Genomic DNA, 22,264 nt, shown 5'->3' with positions numbered 1-22,264 from the left:
AACTGAGCAAGCTGGACTCGACATAAAAAAACTACAGCATTCATACGCACTTCACAAAGCTCTATAATACTGAACACATTTTAGCCACATTACATATTAAGAACACTTACATAAAGCATACATAACGCCTATATAAGCACAGCATAACAGGTGCATAATGTGCTTTCCATGACACGACACATGATAATATGTCTTATGTAAAAACAAATGTCATACCCACACATATGACAGCTGGGGCAAGAGATGTCCCAATGTCATGTGACGGGGCTTGATTTGACATGCATTTCTGCATAAGCCATGTTATGACATGATAACGTGTGTAATGTATCATGCACAAAGTATAATGACTGCTTAATGCAGCCATTATGCCATGCTTATGTAGGCTTTGTGTAGTCACACTTAATGTACAATGTGGACCATTGTACATTAAGCATTGGAAAAGCAACCACTTTACATAATCTGTTAATCTTTCTCTGCTGCATGCCTGCTGTACTGGAGTTAAACACAATCTCTCCCACAATATGCTAAATCCTATGCTGGTAAATGTAAGAAATACTACATACAATACTCAATTTATGAAAAAATTAAAAGATTCTAAAGTATGTTTTCATTTTTAACAAAAAAGTTATGAGAAAACTATTATTTATCTATTATTTTCTTTTAGATGAGAAAAGAATCAGTAAACAGAAATATACCAATAATATATTAGGACAACTGGAGAATTGACATAATACAGCTTTATTAATGCCACAGAAAAGATTAGATAATTTTTGTAAGGATTCTACCTATTAACATTTACCTTTACTGGAATGTTTCATAAAACATTTTTGTATGGCTCAAATATTGAAATATATCCTCACGTGCTACCACAATTATTTTTTATTAGGGTCCCCCATCATAAATTTGAGGTGGAAATGGAGGGCTTTATTCAGCTAATTGAACCATTTGATGATTAGATGGCCGGAGTGCGGGAGACAGTGGAGAACCCCTCTTTCCGATGCGCGTCTTTAACGACCGTGTTGAGTCAGACCCGCAGTTTACGGTCTCGTCTGAAAGACGGCCATTTTTTATCTCGGTACAGAGTCTCCGTCGCTGCCCGGGAGGTGAAACGTCGAGTAAATCTCAGTAACAGTGCCCATAAACCGTCACCTGAGATACCTGACAGCAACACTAAGAACAGCTATGCAACACAGCAGTACACTGCATTTCAGCCATTATCAGTTTCTTAATGCCCCTCAAACTTGACCTCTTCACCCCACTTGACACTGATTTAAAATGTACAAATCAGGGCACATCTACTGCTCAAATCTATCTTCAATGTGGTTTATCATCACTGTTTAAAACAAATTTGAGCAAAGGTTACATTTAACTATTGTTTCTACACCATATTAACAATGTGACGGTTGCTGACATTAACCCAAAAACAAGAAAAAAGGAAGGGGGGGGGGGGGGGGGGGGGGGGGGGGGGGAATGTGTGCTTAAATTTGTTCACAAAAGCGTTTTCCAGTTAGAATGAACATGAGCCTTGATCACACTCAGCGTGACCTGTAAATAAAAATGACTGATATCATGTTACGTGTGAAATGATTCCGGGGATATTTAATCTTTGTTTGGGGATCGTCGGCGGGCTGATGAAGTCTCGCTGAATGCGGCCTCTCACCGAGTGTGCTGAGGTGTTACTAAGCCGTCTGAGGACCTCATGGGGAGAGAGACTGTCGAGAACGCCGCTCTCATTCAGCCCCGGATTCCTGACTTACAATAAACTTATAATATGCACGTTCAGAAGGGGTTCGGTTTTATTTAACCTCTCTGGGGTCAATTTTCTACTTTTATTTTATGGTGATATTGTGTGATACTGCGATTGCGTCAAGCACGTGGTCCCGTGTCTGAAATGAAAGGATAGAGGGGAGAATTATCCGGCGATGTGGGGTGACATGGCTGGGGTGTATTTCTGGAAATCCCTGTCCTCTGTGTCTGCTTCCCCTATGTTCAACATTTGTTCCCCAGGCACTGCGGGATGGTTCATGGAATAGCTATGCCAATACCTGTGCCACAATGGATGTTCTGTACTGCCCAAAACACAGATAGCCTCAAACGAGATTTGCAACACAATTTCCCCACAATGTATCCGCTAAAACAAGCCCGCAATTCAAACCAGCCTCTCCATGCAAAATTGATGTTATTTTGAAATGACTCGCCGCCAGTTAAAATGTCTCCAAAACGCTGCCGTTTTCCACGATGGCCTCTTTCCAGAATTTACATTTACATTTTATCTGATACCATAATATATCTTAAAATATCATATTGCGTGTTATCATACTGAAAAGCCAGATACCGCTGCATGGAACTAGACTGCATGTTACTATCAGCAAGGACACTGGTGCCCTCTGTTACAATACCATGATTGTGATGGAAAGGGCTGGAAAAAATTAGTGCATCCTCCTCTATGTCTGGTATTTAACATGCGTAAGGTGGGCTGTTGCTGGTACTCAATAGAACCACGCAACACAGCTTTCTTTCCTGATTAATCTGAACCGAAATCTGTGCAAAAGAGGAGAGCTGGGTTTGGTCAGGTATAAGAGGCAGAGCAATCAGATCGCTGCTGAGTGGTGTGGAGAGCCAGAAGGTGGCGCTCTTCCCATGGGGCTGCAAATTCCCAGTCATCTGGTGCTGAGCCCAGTGACAATGGCCCTATTGTGGAGCTCAGAGTGCTACCCATGCTGTCCCAGTGTCTCCTTTCTCATTATCTTTGCTTGACCTTTAAGGCTCCACATATCCATCCAGCACTTGCCTTTTTCTGCTCATATTCGGGAATAATGGTAAAAAAAAGTTCAGCACCACTTTGGGGATAATGAAAAAGGAAGCATGCGAGGATATTCTTATGTTATTAAAAATGTTTCAATGCACCTTGGTTGAATTACAAGGCAGCACCGGTACCTGTCTAAGGTTTATGTCCACATTCGGAATAATGCCTTGGCCTCATAAGACAACCACAGAATCAAGACACAAACTGTTTCTGATTTTACACTGGATTGGATTAGATATTTTAGAAAATGGGACAATGGGACTCAAAAATGTACAGTTTATAATTAGTTAATTAGCATAAAAATAAAGCTTTGCTGTCTAAGTCAGGAGAAAGAACGTCATTACCAGTAGTTAACACTACTACATGATAATAAGAACGGTAAAATATAACAATTATAAATAACAATAATTATTAAATTTACTAAGTAATTTCTTATGTCCAGAAATTAATGGACCAAATGGATTTTGTGAATTATAATACAATGGTATGATAAAAAATACAAATCATACCATTCATATAGCACAAGACTGAAATACAATATCATCCATTTTCAAGCACAGCTGTCCCCCAGAAGTTAAAAAAGACTCCATATGTGAATCAGAAATGACATCACCTATAATACTCCAGTAGACACACAGAATGAATTGGTGGCCTGTTCACAGTGGTCGCCTGTGGTGGGAAAAGTGTTTCCATGTGTGTAGATCCAGCAGGACCGGCCTGAGCTCTGAGGTAAATCTGCACCTTCTTTTCTTTACCATGAATGGTACCAAATCCCAAATCCACAGGGGAGCCAACCAGGAGACGCATTCATACAAACGGCCTATAGTGGCCGCTGTTTCCCACGTCATCTTTAGGGCAGGATTTCCTCATTCTGCATGTCGTATTTTTCGTTGATTGTTGCCATTCTCATTTCGACTGTTCAGATACAGCATGGTACACGCACGAACAGCATGAAGCTAACCAAAGCGCTAACGGTCCTCTTTGCACGGCACAAAAAAACCTCACATCACACAACAAACTTCAGCCCCTGACCAGTCCCAAAAAATCTATGAAAGATTCCTGCTAATATCTGTAATCTAATGTATCATCATTAAGAGCCTTATTGACTAGAATGTTTCAACAATGAGGAAAAACAGGAACCAAAAAATGGCAAATGTAGGTGAATAAAATTTAAATTCTGAAACGGATCTGATTCTGGTGTGTGATTTGCCCCCATCGTACCAGATTTCTGAGCAGAGCTAGGGAACAGTAAATCTGTCAAAGTCAAACATTTATACACTCATTCCACTCTTTTTTTTTCCTAATATGAGTGAAAATGTCTGAACGACCACAGCTCTCAGTTTGATCTGCCACGTCACTGTGCGATGCTTGAGGCACTCGCTCAAGGAGAACCAGCAGGAGATAACGTGGCTCTGTGCTAACAGGCCCCTTAAAAGGGAAGGAAATCGGCACCGAACCGCTCCGATCACCCACCTTCAAATTCGCTTTCAAATGTATTAAAATGCTCAGCACGAGGGAGTCACGCCAGTCACAGCGCTAAGAGGTTCAGCTGTGGAAGTTAGCCCGAATTCTGTGTTTCCGTTCTGTGCTAACACACTTGAACGGTCACACTCGCCGTGCGTGTGTCCGTATTACACTCTGAGTGGCTGATATTGCTGAAATAACAGAAACAAAAATAAAGCAACAACAACAAAAAAGACACATCCACGGCTACAATGCCCTATAATTTCCTGAAAAATTTGATCACATTTGCAAATAGATGAGCTTTACATTAACACAGATGAAATAAATAACCGATGAAGTACAGGTTCATCTATGCATTGTGCACATTGGCTTGCAAAAAAATACTATAATTTGTTTTTGGCTGAGAACGGAATTCTAAATAAAATGTATACTATCGCAAATGTTTATTCAATTGGCTTATTCAAGCATGCCAAAATGAAATGAGGACCATTGTGAAAAGTAAACTAGATAATCCGTTATCTACCATAGTGAACATCAAAAAAATTACACAGACATATACACACACACACACACACACACACCATATTGGATATGTTGCTTAGGTAAAGGCAACATATAAATGGAAAGCTCTTACATGTTTTGCTTTAAAGGATTATGGTTGTGTTGGCAGCCTTGCTGAAATAAAAAGGGTTGTATTTCAGTGCCAGTCTCTAGGCCTCAAAAGACACATTTTCATCTTTCATCCAAGTTTGATTTGGTCAAAATGTACAGATGAATTTTGTCTTTGAAGGTCATGCAAATAAATGCATTTTATGTATTCCTTTTTTTATAGAAAAAATGAACATTTGAAGAAAACAAAAAAATCTGCTCATCTGTCTGAGTGGGAGTTTAGTTATCGGAGTCTCGTACAGGAGTAAGATGGACTATTTTATGTCTCCCTGCCACTTTTAAACACTCTGTGACTTAAGAACACCTGAGTTCTTCAGCTATCTATCACAGAAACTGAGTCAGGGAATTACATTCTCACTAAAAGAAGCAGATACTGAATGTGACACAGAGAGAGAACTTAACTGAATTTAACCTACTCTAATTTACAGTCGTAGGTGTCTGCCTTCAGTGGTACTGACAGGATTGCGTTCTCACATCCTAACGCTTGAATATTCTCTCTTCCTCCCTTTCCTGGCTGCCTGCTCTTCCTCACTACACCACCACGAAAAACATTAAAAAAAAAATCTCCCTGTGGGATTACATTAAACCCATGTGCTTATCACCCACAAACTTATTATTATTACTGTTATTATTACCATCATTTTTGTTCTTGTCACAAAATGAATGACAGTAATATTCTGTCGCTTTTTAAATTTCTCCAGCACCTCCTGGTACGTTCCACACCAGTGCACGCCCTGTCCACCAGGGCGGGTCAGGAGCCATGGCCAGTAGGGTGTGACACTGTGAGATCATCTCAGTGCTGAATGGTCATAATGCCCTGTCAATCACAAACGAGTCCCTGCTTTACAAGGGCAAACACACCACCAGGCAGCCTTACTAAAACCTTTTATACTTAATATTAATACGGTTGCTTATTTTTTCACTAGTTGACTACAACACACACACACACACACACACACACACACACACACACACACACACACACACACACACACACACACAAAAAATCAGTGACAATACGGAAAATTAACGGGTGCCAAAACTCCATATGTATTGAAGGATTATTTCAATACACACTGTCTTGAAAAATTTCCACTGCCCTCTTGATTGAGCTATTGACCAAACTGAAACACCAAAATGCCAAGCCACAAAAACAAAACCACTTCTGAAATAATCTCCTTTCATTACATCTCAGAAAGGCACCTCTGTTACAGTTACAGCTCTGATGCAACACGGTTAAATAAATCTATCACACCCTTATCAAGCTCAAAATCTATCAAGTTATTATAGCAAGCATCTATGGAGAACGCTGAACAATATGCAACAATATTAAAAGCAACATTTTATTTTATTTTATGACCTCAGAAATAAAATGCAACAATTAACCATAAATTGATAGAAACAGAAAAATGATCTAAATTCAATGAGGACATTTACACTGTGTGTGGTTTTTGTGATGAAACACAGGCACGTACCCTAACACACACATGTATTAGGATACGGTTCACATCAGGAGAAAATAAGGATCTGTCGGAAAGGTACTCCGAAGGGTCAAAACTTTTATTCAGTCTTGTCCGCTGCACAAACAAGACACACACACATTTGTCAAGAAAATTTAATTTTCAAACCACGACCGCAATTTGAGAGCCAATCTTACAGCTAAACTAGTGGGCCTACTTTCATTTAAAAAAAAAAAAGATTTGAATCAAACAGTGGTGTTACACACAGACAAGCTTATGTGTGACTGTTAATGCTTCTTCTTTCTGCAAAACTCAAATGTAAATAAGAATACTCCTTGTGACAGTAAATTACAGCTGTATTCCACTCTACCTTGGAGCAAAATTAGGCCAGAGATACTTTCTCTTTGACAACAAGCTTCTGTGACATTTTCATTTCACTCTTCTATGCAAACCTGTGACTAATGCCACTAATTATGAAAGTGATGACATAATTCAATATAACACACGCGCACGCACGCGCACACACACACACACACACACACACACACACACACACAAAGAGCCACGATAAGATTCTACCATGTATAAGTGTTAAAATCTGATCACTACTAAACACAGAATAATGAGAAGTGAAAGCACTGCGGAGAGATAACATCCGCACACCACAACAGCAGATATGCTGCACTGAATTCACAAACACACACACACACACACACACACACACACACACACGGGCTACTCAAACTGGAAATTTCATTTCACTTTTTGCTAAAATAATTTGCATACCCTGTCAAAGTGCAGATCCTTACTGCAATCGATGTATTATTGCTGCACATTGAAAGTTACAGTGGTAATCCTTGCAATTTGGAATTTTATCTGTAAAAACTTGTGTTTGGAAATATGTATTTATAAAGAATGCTTTATTTAATTTTAAAATTAATACTTAATCAATTATTAATAGTGCTTAAATTAATTTTCTTACAAAAACTCATACCAAATAACTGAATAAATACTAATGAATGTATTTTAGATATTGACAAAAGAGTACACGGTTTATTATTATTTTTGCAACACAGCTACCAGAACCAAAATGAATGAGGAACATGCTTAATTAAATGTTGCACTAAAAGGAGTAAAAATGTTTGCACCTGCAAATGACTGCAAAGGTTACTTAACTAATTCATTTTTCTTGGAATAAAAAACAAAACAATTAAATAAGAACAATTCACTTCCGTGGTCTAACTGGATAAATGGGTATAAATGTATTTAATTTATTATATTCAGAAAAAAAATTACTGCTACTTTTTATCCTGAATCGCTAATAATTCTGATTATAAAGAAAAGGAAGAGCGGGATATTGAAGGATTTTAAATGTTTAACCACTCCGTGCATCAGCACCTTCTATTAATACAGTCTTCTGAATTTCAGTTCCACTCTTATGCTTCCTCCAGGGGCAAAACCTCATGCACACGCATAGAAAACTTTGCTTGTGGTACGTGCACACTACTGTACATGCAAGGTCAACCCTCTGTATGTGCATGTGTGCGTATCTATTCTACGATAAATACTACGATAAATAATCAATGATATTTCAGCCAAGATATTTTTTTTCCCCACATTGGATGTGCTTGAGAATAATAAATATGCTCTATGGTGTAAATCAATATATAAATATATAATTTAAAGTTAACATTTTTTACATAAAAAAGTCAAAGTCGAAGGGAGAAGGGAGTTTGCTGGATATAATCCTGTTCCCTACCTCAGTAATTCTCACACACTCTCTCTCTCTCCGTGTATTTGCTTTCACCCACATCTCGCCTTTAGGACTTCAGAAATAAACAAATGCTGCTGGATTTTCCCACAAACCCAGAGGCAGACAGGTCTTTTGTTTCAGCGCCTCATTCAGCCACTCTCCACAAAGCAAGACCGCTCCGTCAGCCCGGCCTTCATGGCACACGCCCACTCCGGGGTTTCAGCGGAATATTAAACACAATGCCCCCCCCCCCTTCTCCGTCTGCACCCTAAAAATGCCATTCATTTCGGGCTTTCCACCACCTTCTGGAAAACACATTCATCCCAGACCACGCCGTAAGAATGGCCATTATAACAATATTACTTTTAACAGTTTCTAACAGTCATGAATTTGAAAATGCAAATGAGCAGTCTGCGTTTTTTTGTTTTTGTCCCCCCGCGGAGTTTGCCTACTTTATTCCTTCGGGTCACATGACCACTGTGAATCGCGGCTGTGATTTTGTGGGAATCGTGAAAGTGCCACTATCACTGTGGTCAGGAGTGACTAGACCACTGCTCTAATTTCCTCTGAGTGCTAAATACCTCACGCGCAATTCTGAAGACTGCAGGCTGCCTCTGTGTACAGCAGTACAAGCTTTTATTTCACCAACAATTTTATAACGCCCTGACAATGATGAAGTGAAATACCAGAAATAATAATCAATACAAAGACTAAATTATTAAAGTAACCAAATAAATAAATACTGTCTGCATTCATGCATGTTACAATTATTTTAAAATGTAATATTTACCTATGCAAAAATTAGTTTCTGTTTATGCTGAAATTATGCGTTGTAATTTTAAAATGCGACTCAAAAATTACACAGACATAACACAAATATTAACCTGTTTGTTTGCGTGGATCTGATGGCAATTTAAAATAAAAGCTCACAAATCAAAATCAAACTCTATCCTAATGCCTTTTGATTCTCAAAATAAGCAGAGTGGACAGAGAAAGTGGACAAACTGAGGCATATAAAAACAAAACAAAACAAAAAAACTATCGCCAGGGCCTGTGAGGAGCATGGCTCCATTTACCCCCGGTCTGCTGTGTGTCTGCATGGGAGGGGGGGATTTTACCCCGCCCCTAATCGAGGCATGGGAACCACGTTGAGGGCAGGACTGCTGGTCCATTGTGGAACACATGGAGGCAGAGTGGCCACGCTGGGGTCTCTGACGCAGAGTACCATCCCTCAACGCTGCGGCTCGTACCCCGACGCTGCAGATCGCACCCTGACACTGCGGCTCATACCCTGACGGTGCGGCTCGTACCCCGACATTGCAGCTCATACCCCGACGCCGCTGCTTGTACCCTGACGTTGTAGCTCGTACCCCGACGCTGCGGGTCATACCCCGACGCCGTTGCTCATATCCGATGCACCGACCAGTGCGTGAACCACACCACGGAGAGCATGAGCACCACGCCCTGGCCTCACACGGAGACGGCGGGCGGTGCCAACGTGTTCTGAGCTGGGCCGTACCCACGTCCGATCACGCCACCTGCGCCCCCTTACACGACGTCCCAAAAAAAAAAGCATCGGACCGCAGGTGGAGGGTGTCTGCCGTGGCACGACGCGGCGACCCTGAGTCCACGGCCAGGGTGCAGGGCGTTGGCACATGTACCCGGGGTGTGCCAGGCCACTGCGTATGTCAGCACCATGCATGTGATCTGAGAGCTTCGCCCAGTCCATGCCATCTGATCAACAACACGCAGCCTCCAAGCATACAGCAAGTGTGTGAGTGTGTGTGTGCGTGTGTGTGTGTGTGTGTGTGTGTGTGTGTGTGCGCACGTGTGTGTGTGTGTTAAAGCAAGCATATAAATATCCTACAAATCAGCACACACATGCGTCACAACATTTTTAAAATTGCCAGCTTGTTTTAAATAAAAAATACGAAAGAAGAAAAAAATACTCACAAAACATGTTTTGTTTTAGTCCTTTAGATTCAATTACAATTAGGTTTCAGTCTATAATAATAAAGTACAAAGTGTAACTGTGTCTGTAAAAATAATACATACTACAGGTATATCTCCAAAAACAATATGGACCATTGTAAAAATCCACCTAGAAACTGCAGGTAGCTACACCCTCGAGAATACTATGAATAATTGTTTCATCCATGAAAATACTGCGAACAGCAGGTACGTTGCTAAAAATAATAAGATCTAAAGTATAGATGGGTCCATAAAAATAACAGGAACTGCAGGTGTTTCCTAGCACATTTTTCGTGTGACTTATACCTACTGTAACCCCTCCCTTTACCAATGTCCTCTTATAACGGTCATCCATGTGATACATTAAAAATACCCTACTGTTAAAGTCTGTTCATTTGCATTTCATAAAAGTAGATCATGAATTGTTTATTACTAAAGGTAAACTCTTAGTGCTATTTCATGTAAAATTAATAAATGTAATCACTAATTCAAAATGAAAATTTTAGTAAATAAAAAAGGCATATCTTTACTAGTCAAAAACATTGTTAAAATTGTTACAGTTTCTTCTGGACATCTTACTAATTTTTGAGACATAAAACTATGCTGATTTTAATCATGATTATATATATTTTCATCTAAACGAATCTTACATCTGAAAATACATTTATTTTTATTGCCAAAAAAACATGTTGTGCATTTTCAGTTAATTCAAAAATATATTTCATGGACAAGCAGGTAAAATTACTAATAATATTGTTTAATAATATTCAGCAAATACTATCATTTTTGACATGTATTAATACTTTCTTTTCCTAACAAAAACGTGAAATAATAAATCTGAAAAACCCAGAAAACTACAGAAAATAAATTAATAGAACTGAAAGAAGAAACAGATGCATCATTTTAAAGTAATCATAAAAATGTAAATGTAATTATTTCTTTAATAAAACAATGTATGATGTTCTTTATGTGTTTAATGGTAATATGGCGGATCATATGTTCATATGTAGAGGAATGCATGCATGCGTGCTCATTTGCTGAAGGGATAAAATGATTTTCACCTGTGTAAAAATGATTAACAAATGAAGAGAACTTTCAGAATTCAAAGCAGAGGAGGCCTCAGTAATAACATAATTTAATAGCTTTGAAAAGTTGTAGAAAAAAATGTGTTACTCAAAGAAGACACTAGAGTACAGCTCGCTCTGTCTGGCAACAGGCCCAAAAGTGTATCAGTCACATGAAGTTCCTGCAAAACTGTGTCCTTTCACCAATTACTAATTGTAACAAGGAAAATCAGTGTTTCTCAGAGAAGCTGGGAAGCACTCAAAGCTCTGCAACAAATTATTACACTGACTGCTACAAAAAACCCCCGACAATTCAGTTATATTGATAAGCACTGCTTTGTTCACATCCTGGAGCAAAAACTGTTGAACTGAAATATTTTTTCTCACTGCGGATAACACACAGAAATAAGCGTTTACTCATATCCTTTCGTACACTAGTGCACATATATCTGCACAAAACAACCGCTGGCATTTATGTGTGTGTGTTTTTTATTTAAAATATAAATATAATAATCACATCAACAGTGTACCCACGCGTGTGTGTGTGTGTATATATATACCATGCCATTAAATACATATGTGTGCACATTTATGAAGACGTAAGTTATACACACACACACACACAGTAATACACAAGCACGCATACTGTCCGCACATGTAATCCCACACACACACACACACACACACACACACACACACACGTATCACTTACCCTCTTACGTCGGGAGAGGCCGCAGGCAGCGAGGGTCCGGGGCGAGGAGAAGGAATTGAGGGAGGCCTTTTTTTCCTCATCGCTTCGCGGGATCCATGGCTCTGCGGGGGAGGACAGAGGGGCGGTCAGCTCCATCGCTACGGAGAGGCAGAGGCGAGGGCCTGTGATTCGCCAGGCAGTCCCCTACCTAGCAACCAGCTCCGGCCCCCCGAGCCGCATGCTTGCCGGGCCTTCCCTGGCCCCGGCGCTGGCAGGGCTGCCAACAATAGGGAGCCATGAGGGCGGCTGGAAGGCGCGTGTTAAGCTCGTCTGCTGGTTAACAAGTCTTTGAATGAAGAATGTTAGCAAACAGACAAACAGCATGTCTGATGCATGCTAATAACACTGCCAGCCCAGCCTCAATGCTGGCTGGGGCCTATGAATTATTCAGCAGTTTGAAAAAGGAACCCCCCCCCCCAAAAAAAAACCCTTTCCCAACTCGAATGCCTTCACTACACTGGGAGCAGTGGAGTGCAGTTCAGCCTGTCCTGGAATAATTCTCAAAACTACACACATGCACGCAGAAAACCCGTCAGGAGCGTATGCATGGTCAGCACACATGACTCTGTACGTTACTGTGCAGTCTTTTTTCTTTTTCTTTTTTTTTATTAAATTCGATCTACGTATTTTTCGCTCATTGCCTTTTTATGTCTTTTGTTTGAAATTGGCACCTGTCCCAGAAAGAGCTCCGTTTCAGCTCCGCTCTCACACTGCCCTGTCAGGAGGCAGAGAGAGTGAGCGCGCGCGAGAGAGAGGGAGAGGGAGAGGGAGAAAGAGAGGGAGAGAGAGAGAGAGAGAGAGGAGAGGGAGCGAGAGAAAGAGAGGGAGAGAGAGAGAGAGAGAGGGAGAGAGGGAGAGAGAGAGAGAGAGAGAGAGAGAGAGAGAGAGAGAGAGAGAGAGAGAGAGAGGGAGAGAGGTGCAGTCTTCGCGCACAGCCTCTGGCTCCTGCGAACGGCACGTCTTTCACCCACAGAGCGCAACGTGCTCGGAGAATGCGGCCATTTTTCGCCCCGGAACCGAAAAACAAACAAAACAACAGCAATAAAAACGTGTTACCCTTCATGAGCCCGGTACAAGGCGGCAGGGCGCCTCGAAGGACGATCCGGGAGGGGGGGGGGGGGGGGGGGGGCACAGAGTCCAGGAGGAGAAAAGTCCGCCAAAGAAGAACGATTTCTTTACACAAAACCCTCTTTTCAAAAAAAAAAAAAAAAAAAGAAAAAATAAAAAAATTAAGCTACATTTTACAGCTACAGAAAAAGAATCACAAATCGCTTTCAAGGAGAAAACTGCGACGACGCTGCAAAGTCACACAGAGTGAAAAATTGCGCGACAACTAAACAAGAAAAGAGGGGAAAAAATATTGCGTTATAAAATCGAGAAACGCCCCAAAAAGCAACTTGTTGCAGGAATATTTAGCACTGCTGTGCAGATAGTTGGAGCCAGAGGGTTAAAATCCAGTTAGTAGTAAAAAAAAAAAAAAGCCCTCCTTCTCTGGCAGAGGCTGTCTGAAGGGGAGGCCCTTGCTGTAGAAATAGCTGCAGAGTTTTTTTCTCTTTTTTTTTTCCCCTGCAAAGCTCCAGTCTCCCCCTTGCGATCGGCAGGCAGGGACAGCGAGCATGGAGAGAGAGAGAGAGAGAGAGGAGAGAGGAGGAGAGGGCGAGTGAACAGTGTGTGCTGGGGAGACGGGCTCAGCTGATGATGAAATAGCAACGCGCGGGCGCATGAGAGAGTGCGTGAGCGGCTCGCTTTTTTTTCATCACGCGGCCCGACACAGCAAGGAATTGTGCTTGCACTTGAGAGAGGGAGAGAGAGAGAGAGAGAGAGAGAGAGAGAGAGAGAGAGAGAGGGAGGGAGCGAGAGAGAGGGAGGGAGCGAGAGAGGGAGAGAGAGAGAGAGAGGGAGGGAGCGAGAGAAGCGGAGTGGGAGGGGAAGCCGGAGGGGGGGGGGGGGGGGGGGGGGGGGGGGGGGTGACACAGAATCCACTCCTCCTCGATAGCGCAGCCGCAGTGCGCACTCTCACGCCACTCTCGCACTCTGCACCTTGGTTGTCTACCAAAGAAAACAGAGGGGGGGGGGGGGGGGGGATAAGGAGCTCGAACGCCAGAGTTACCTGCCCGAGGAGTCTTAAAATATGCAAGACTTCTGAAAGCTGGGTAAATAATTAACCATCTTTCACACGTCCACTCCTAACGAGAGTGCATTGAAAAGAAAAAAAGAAAAAAAAAAAAAAAAAAAAACTTTCTCAACCTCAAGCCGCAGAGTTCCTAAACTCTTTTGGGATCCTTGCAGCTGGTCAGAGAGGGGGGTAAACGAAAACAACAGCCTAAAATCCGAAAACTTTAAGCACCCGAAATACGGCTGCAGCAGCGTAAAGTGCGCCGGCAACAGCTTGTTTCTTCCACGGAACTAATCCGACAACTCTTACGAGTTAAACACTGCTCGGACCGCCTAACTATTTTGGCAGAGAGTCAAAAACTGATAAGCATTTGGGTGAGACAGCTTCAGTGCTATGCTGGAGGAGAAACAGCTGCCGTGAGTGCAGTGTGATTGAGAATTGCACGCAGAAATTCCTGCAGGACAGCCCTGTGACAGTGCTAAAAAGCAAAACAAAAAAAAAAAAAAAAAGACCCTGAACAAAATCAAAGCGTCCTGCAGACTCCCACCTGGGCAGGGTCAGGATTAAAAACTGCAAACAACAAAAAGATCTGTGAGTTTGGGTGTCACGTGTCCACACACTCCTGAGTTATTTACCCCTTCACGTCCTCCCCCCCACACCACTAGCCCCCCCCCCCGCCCCCCCCAGCTCCCAGCCCCACCCATCCTATTCTTGCTCTCCCTGGTTTTCACAACTTTGTGATGTCAGTTTGATGCATTCCAAGTATTTATAAAAAAGTTATTCTTCCTGTACACAGATAATGCTCGCTGCAGGAATATGCAGTATCATTCTGAATATCTTAATTTGAAATTTTTGTCCCCCCCCCACCCCCCAACCCACCCCCCCAGAACACTTCTCCTTCTTCTGCAACACTCTACGCTCCGTGACCAACATTTGGCTTTTTCCATTTGTGGCAGATTACTGTAACGCTATTGTAAAACAACTTCCTGCCTCTTTTGGCTGTAGTTCCAAAAAGCTGTGAGGGTAGGCTCACAGCACAAACTTTTTTTTTCCCCTCCCTCTGCAAAGTAGCAGGAGTACAAAAGAGAAAGAAAAAGGGAAAAACTCTTTATCTAAAACTCAAATCGTGGACTATGTTAACAAGCTTATTTTATCCATCTGGGGTTTCAGAGCTGCCGAGACAGAAAGAGAGGGACGTGAGGGACAGCAGGAAGGACAGAACAAGGTGGGGGAACCTCTCTCTCTTTTTTTAGGCTTTAAACCCTTAAGTTTCTCTCTGTTTGTGGAAGAAATAGAGTAATTAAAGGTCCGTGCACATGGTCCTAACATGGCCGCTGCTGCCGCTCGGCTGACATGCTTGCGCTGCCTGCTGGTGGTGCATACGGGAGGCATGCGGAGCAGGCGCTCCATGCTGGTGCTATTCCTGGCTGAAGGCGCTGCCCTGTCGCTTCCTCCCCTCCACGTTCAGCCCCGCACGGCCATCGCCCAGCCGCCCCACCGCCCCGCCGCCCCGCCGCCCCGCCGCCTCGGCTTAAACCCGGGTCTAACCAATCGCAGACGGAAACGGGGAAAAAACGATCGCACAACCAGAGAGGCGATTCAAACCTCTCTTTTTTAAAATGCACACAGGCGTACAAATATTTATTTATTTTTTTGTTGCCGCACGTTTTCTCGGCGGCAGAACTTGGTGCTGTGCCTGCCGAGCCGCGCACCAGAACTCCTCGCCGTGCAGGGCTACACCACGTCACATCTCGCCATGTCTTGTGACCAATTGAAAAAGAAGCTGGCGATGTAAAGAGCCTCGCGCCCGGGCGCAGACGCTTGCGCACGCGCGCGGGCATGCGAACGCACACACGCAGGCACACGCATGCACATGCACATGCACATGCACGGGCACACAAGTGTGTGCGCGCACACGCTCTCTCTCTCTCACACACACACACACACACACACACACACACACACACCCACCCACACTCACATACAAACACGCACACGCACGCATGCATACAAACACATATGCATATACAGACAAACACTGGCACACTCACATGCATATAAACACACGCATGCAGGAGTAAACTGCGACTGACATGCACTGCTTTGCGTGTGTGAATATCTGCAGCAGGCTTCCGTGCACAGACAGACAGACAGTATCCTGCGCTGTCGTGTAATGGCTAATCCACGCCTCAGACCGGCTGCCTTGGCATGTTCGCTGCGCCGTACTTTGCAGAAAGTTCATTTGAGGATACAGTTTTGGTTTTGGCTCAACTGCCGGTTCTCAACAGTTTGCGCTTCCATACGGCCCCATCCACCGCCTTCACTCTGCCTGTGTTTACATGGGGCCGGCAGAATGCACTTCTACACAAATTTCAGCGCAGAATGCTTTTCATCGATTGTTCTTTAGTTTTAAGCCTGCATTAAGCCATCGGGCTGCTTTATCCAGGCTGGCCAATGGTGTTACTGTGCAAGCTGCAATAGCTGCAAAAGGGTAAGCATATTTCATACGCTTGCCTAAATTTCATAGGTCAAAGAATAAACACTTGGAATTCATGTATGAGGATTAAAATCTATTGGTCATAACTACTGGTCTGCTTAATTACAAATTAATTACTAAAAGAAAAAAAAAAACCTTTGGAGAAAAAAGCCTTTAAAAATGTTATTCCTGGATTTTTAGGTTGGTAAATTTCCTGAAAAAGAAAATAAAAGCTATTCTTCAAAGCAAAACAAGTAAAAAAAGTAACTGCACATTGAAATAAAGTTTAGGTAAGTGAATGCTCATATCACAGTTCAATACACAGCCTGCTATTTACCTATACACCTGCAGATTGCACACATTCAGAATGATAACTATTAAAGAAAGCTCATAAAACAGCATGTTTTCGGCACTCCTAACCTCATCCTAATTTAACTGATGATTATTCTTGTTAAATAATTCAGACATACAGAGGAAAATGCATCTAATCTGAAAACAAAATGGCTGCCTCAGTCACTGCGCACTTTCTCAGATCGGCTTCATGAACTCGTATCAGCCGTCAGAAGCTTTTTAGGGGGAGGGGTGCATTTGCCGTAAACCACACATAATTGACCTTTTTTATCTTTAATGAAAATATAAATAACATAAATTTAAATGATAAAACCATTCTGTTTCAATTCAGTAAAAAAAAGTGCTGTGCAGATATTCTTTTTGAAATAAAACTTTGAAAGATGAAATAATCATTATTTTAAATGATACAAAATAACTTCCCTTTCAAAAGGGAAATAAAGCCATATTTTCAAACTCTGATTGAATGGATTTGACTAAATTTAGTCCTCAACAACTTATATGAAAAACAATAACTACAGATCACTTACCAAAAATGCACTTTTAAAGTATTCCAAATGGCTGATTTATAGTTTTTCAAAATTTCAAAGGAAATAGGATTATTTTAATTCATGTTTCAGGACCTGGTGCATGTACAATTAGTAAAAAACTGTAATAAAAAAACTTTCATATTATTAACCACCATCACCGGTTTTTACTAAATATACCCTGCTTCCAAAATATTACTACATACATATTGCTATTACAATATAAGCACACACATTTAAATTCTAAATTACATGTGTTACAGTGTGTCAATGCATCTCTTGCACTTACACAGTAGACAGTATAGAGTAATGCCACATATTTATAATAAATGATTTGGAATAACTACTCTATTCCTATTTTTCAGTCTGGCTGTGTTACAGTGTTTGACATATCCACAAAGCCATTGTGTTACATTGTTTAAATCTGACCTTCAGCATTTAAAGTTAGGCCACTCTGTATCTTCTCTTTATGGCTAATTTTATAGCTCCATTCATAGTGAAATCTATGCCTAAAGAAGCAGTGTAGCAGCCATGAGGATCATATCATTCAGCAGCAACTTTCTGACTTTTTTTTTTTTTTTTTAAAAAAAACATGTAACGTACACTGTGTAAAGCTGACAAACGAGACCAGAGGCTCTCGTTCGGGCTCCGTTTTTGCACATTTTTGCACTTTTGCGGGCTGGAGGTGCTGTGTTTTCCAGGTGGTTCGTCCATGCTGTGTGCAAGGACAGAGGGGGAGTGGGGGTTTTAGGGGGGGGGGTGCTGAGGGAGATGGCCATACAAGAAGGGAGAGACCCGTCTCCTCTGATTTACAGGGCAGACAAGGATGGAGAGGCCGAACACACACGCACAGGACCGCGCCCAAAGCACCGTGTCAGCGAGCCTCACGGCTGGATTAAAAAAAAATTAAACAATTAAATAATTTAAAAACAACAACAACAAAAAAAAAATCAGCCCACCATTTCCACAACCCTGTCCGGTATTAACCCCCGGGTTTCCCCTCGGCTTGTCAGGAGCAGCCGAGCGGGGGTCACCTTGGTGGTCGCGCTCGAGCTCCGCACGTGCCTAAACAACCTCTCCATTACACCCGGGACCTCAGAGGCAACTCTCCATTGAGTGGGGAACAAAGGCCGTGACCCCCGGGTCAGAAGTGTTACACTGGGAGCTGGGGAGGCCCCACTGAAGGAGCGGGCAGCGCTGTTTGCTTTGAGAAGGTGACGATCACTAACACATTAGCTAATAGGGATTAAGGGGTTATCCCCCCTGGGATGTCACTCAGAGAGCCGACATCACTTCCTATTAACACCGTTGACCTTTGTGTGCCACTTTGAGCACCGGAGCTAATGCCCCCAGACACAGACACACCAAGGCAGAGGTATGCGGAGACACGCAGATTCTGTTCGCTTCGGCGACAGCCCTAAAAACACGCAAAATAAAATTAAACTCTAACAACCAGCCCTTCACAAAGAAAACACTAACAACACCAGAAATGTGCCTACACATATCAAATTAAAATAGCATATCGAAGATGTTTGCCCCTTTGCTAAAAAAGAACAAAAGTTCAGGCAAACACAGCACAACCTACCGTTTACAGATGCTAAACTTCTTTTCACACACATACGCACAGCACCAATACACGCAGTCTGGAAACCGCTGATTGAAAGTAACCGAAATTCAAAACTAAAGGTTATAACTGAAACAGAAAACTGAAAATGAATTTAATTTTAATTCACCCTACAAATAAAAATAAATAAATAAATGGACTTTAATGGAAAAAAATCATTCATAAGTACACCCTGATGCCTGCCTAATCAAAGGTCGCAAATATCTAATTCAGTTCCTCAAATTAGGAATCAAATGAATTAACCTGTGATTGAATTGCTCACAAATGAGGTATGAAAGTGGAGAATTATTCATCTATTTACATTATACCCTTCAGTGTGACCACAGCAGACTGTTTCATAAAATGGGGGGTATAAATGATCCATATCACAAAATGGAGGACAGGCAGAGGGAAAAGCAACATGGCAGTCATCAAACATTCTGTAACGCGCTGCCCACAACATCCACAACGCATAAACAAACCTGTTCATTAAGAGACATAAAAACCTGATCAACTTTAGTTGTTTTATCAATCTTTCTTTTTTTTTTTTTTAAATTGTCGACAATAGATATAATTATCAAACAAGGAATTTGGGGTCTTTAAAAGGGGCCAACCTGAAAACATATTGCGTTTTACTACATATGTGTGGTAGCAAGTTTAACCCTTTGCCCCCTGACGGACACAAAACAGTGAAAATGTAAAGTAACCGGGCAATATAATTTAGTATTAATGAAACACACAAAATAGTTTCCGTCGTTAATAAGAAGGGAAAAAGGGAAATAACATTAAAAAGGGAATAACAGCTGTATTTTAAAAAGGGTTCAACATCGTAGTTTGGTACTGAATGCAGGAAATAAGACAAAATACAATAAATATTAACAGTTAATATGCAAAAGAATAAATACAAAGAGGAAAAAACTTTACGCAAAGCAAAGCAAAAAAGGCTTACTGTTTCAACAGCGTGAACTTTAAAACAAACAATTTTGTTTTATGGGCTGTTTATTAGATTATAAAATAGATCAATTCAAAGGTATGCTAGATTTTAGTGTATCATTTGAGAATTTCAGTGGTTTCAGATCTACATAAAAGACATTATGAAATATTTGGAAAGAGTACTGCATCAACATGCTCAGCTAACATATTTTAAGAACACTATACAGATATGTGTTGATCAGGAAACAATGTAAGAATTGTAAATTTAAAATATTAACGTGTGAATCAATGTTGATGAATTTGGAAAGTGTCACTAGAAATGATTTCTGCTACTTAAAAGATTTCAGATCTGAACAGTCAGAAAATAATGGAAAAACATAATAATAATTATATACAGTGGAACATTAATTAGATGATACGGTGAACAAATAAAATTTATTATGTCAGGTTTACCATAAATCTTACAGAGAATGAAAGATTTAAACCTGGCCTTTCTTTTTCGGTGTATCTAATCCTGTTAACTCCATCTGTTTTTGTTATTAACATTTAAAACGAACAAAGGAGAAACATAAAGAAAAGCATGTGAAAATTTTTTTCCAACACGAATGACTTCACATCAACTTGTGTTTTTAGTGCTGTTATTTGATACTATAAATACGTAGTCCACAAACACACATAAACACAGACGAAGATGGACATATTGCAATTATTTCTAGATTATATAAACAAATGTTAACAAAAATGCATTTCTGAATTTGAACATGAGAGAAGTTTGTGTGTGGTGATAAGACAAAAAGACCAATTTACACTGCACTGATTAGTAATTTAACAAAGCTTGAATGAGAAACAAATTTCGCATTCTATCATAAAAATACACCGTAAAGAATCTATCAACACATTAACATAAATTATAGATACATTGTATCCAAAACATGGGATCATTAGATAATTATATGTCTGTCAAAATATATTATGTCTGAATTACAAATTGATATACTCTTCGCCCCTCATCACTACAATGCGGAATTGAATGAGTACGAGAATAAATGTATAATCTGTACGAGCTCATTACTAAATTACAGGTTTTTTTGTTTTGTTTTGTTTTTTTACACATTCAGTGATCACTAATTTATAAATTACTGACTTTTCATTCACCCATAAAAAACACACAGCAATGTATTTAGCTTATGTCTAAAGTATATACAGACATGACTCGGTATCTAAAATAAAAATGTTGTAGGTCAGAAAAAAAATGATACACAAATGTATGTTTTATCATTCTTATGCCGTTGAAAAGAAAAAACAAAGAAATAAAATGCTTTATTTTTTAAAAAAAGAGAAAATGTGTCTGTGTGCTGTATTTTCAATACTTTCTGCCACTATACCTATACCATAGTATAACAGCCAAATTAAAATTCAAGATAAGCAGAAATCATATTCACTTAAAAAGAAATCGAATAGTAGCAGTGATACAGTGTAAGTATTTCAGCAGCAATGGACAGGACAGCAATTTTTCATTTAAGGATAAAAAAAAGTCAGGATTGGTAGATTTCTAACTGCATAACAACACTGGTGGACTGGGCATCCTCTCAGATTCTGTGCTCTCTATGAATGTGAAAAATTCCTATGAATTTAAAAAATTTTCATCACAATATGAGTAAATGGGATAAGATTTTATATGTAGGTTACTTTTTTATGTGTTCAGTGACACAACTGACACAACCTCTAGTTTTTAAGTATATCCTAATGTATGCTTTTTCATAATTGCTCATTGTCCAGAATTCATTTCATTCAAGTGTGTATTTTAGGAAGCCGTACTCATAACAGTACATTGCGGTGATATTTTCATGACGACTGACTTGCTGAAATTAATATAATCTAAAATTTTTTTTCCATCATTTCTATGACCTTGACACCATCTTTTTAAATGTGTGAGACCGCTTTGAGTCAATATATTTTAAAACTTTTGTGTCAAGAAATCACAGTATTTACCATAAAACTTACCAAATCAAGGTTGAAAATCAAATTGCTGTACAGCTTACTAATACAATGTGTGGTAACTGTGGTCTGTTGCGCAGTGGCATATGATAAATATTATCATTATGTTGCCAACAATAAAAAAATTCTACTAATATTTATTCATTTAACTCATTTTTACTGAAGTAACCTTTTATTTTGATTTATCCATTCTGTTTATTCTCCAATAAACTACAGCAAATGCAAGTAAGTAATGTGCATACAATGTACAGAAATACAATATATGTACACAGAAATTAACAATCCATGTCTGACCATCATCACCAAGTTATCAGCCGGTAGTCAT

The 22,264-nt window shown here is 40.5% G+C and overlaps 1 long non-coding RNA gene across 6 annotated transcripts in view; it reads right to left on the bottom strand.

Annotated features, from left to right (window-relative positions):
• The window catches only part of LOC118770141, a 46,999-nt gene that overhangs the window by 9,141 nt on the left and 15,594 nt on the right, over nt 1-22,264 (bottom strand). For 3 of the 6 annotated variants that reach the window (XR_005004539.1, XR_005004542.1, XR_005004540.1), the window contains exon 2: nt 11,900-12,000. This is a non-coding gene — a long non-coding RNA (uncharacterized LOC118770141). Of the gene's footprint in view, nt 1-11,899; nt 12,001-12,086; nt 12,672-12,994; nt 13,064-22,264 lie in introns of those variants that run through there. The other 3 variants (XR_005004538.1, XR_005004543.1, XR_005004541.1) reach the window with 2 other exon arrangements.

Source organism: Megalops cyprinoides, chromosome 23, assembly GCF_013368585.1.
Source record: "Megalops cyprinoides isolate fMegCyp1 chromosome 23, fMegCyp1.pri, whole genome shotgun sequence".
NCBI classification, from domain to species: Eukaryota; Metazoa; Chordata; class Actinopteri; order Elopiformes; family Megalopidae; genus Megalops; species Megalops cyprinoides.
Note: the sequence above shows the minus strand (reverse complement) of the source record. Positions and strands in the feature narration are given on the sequence as shown.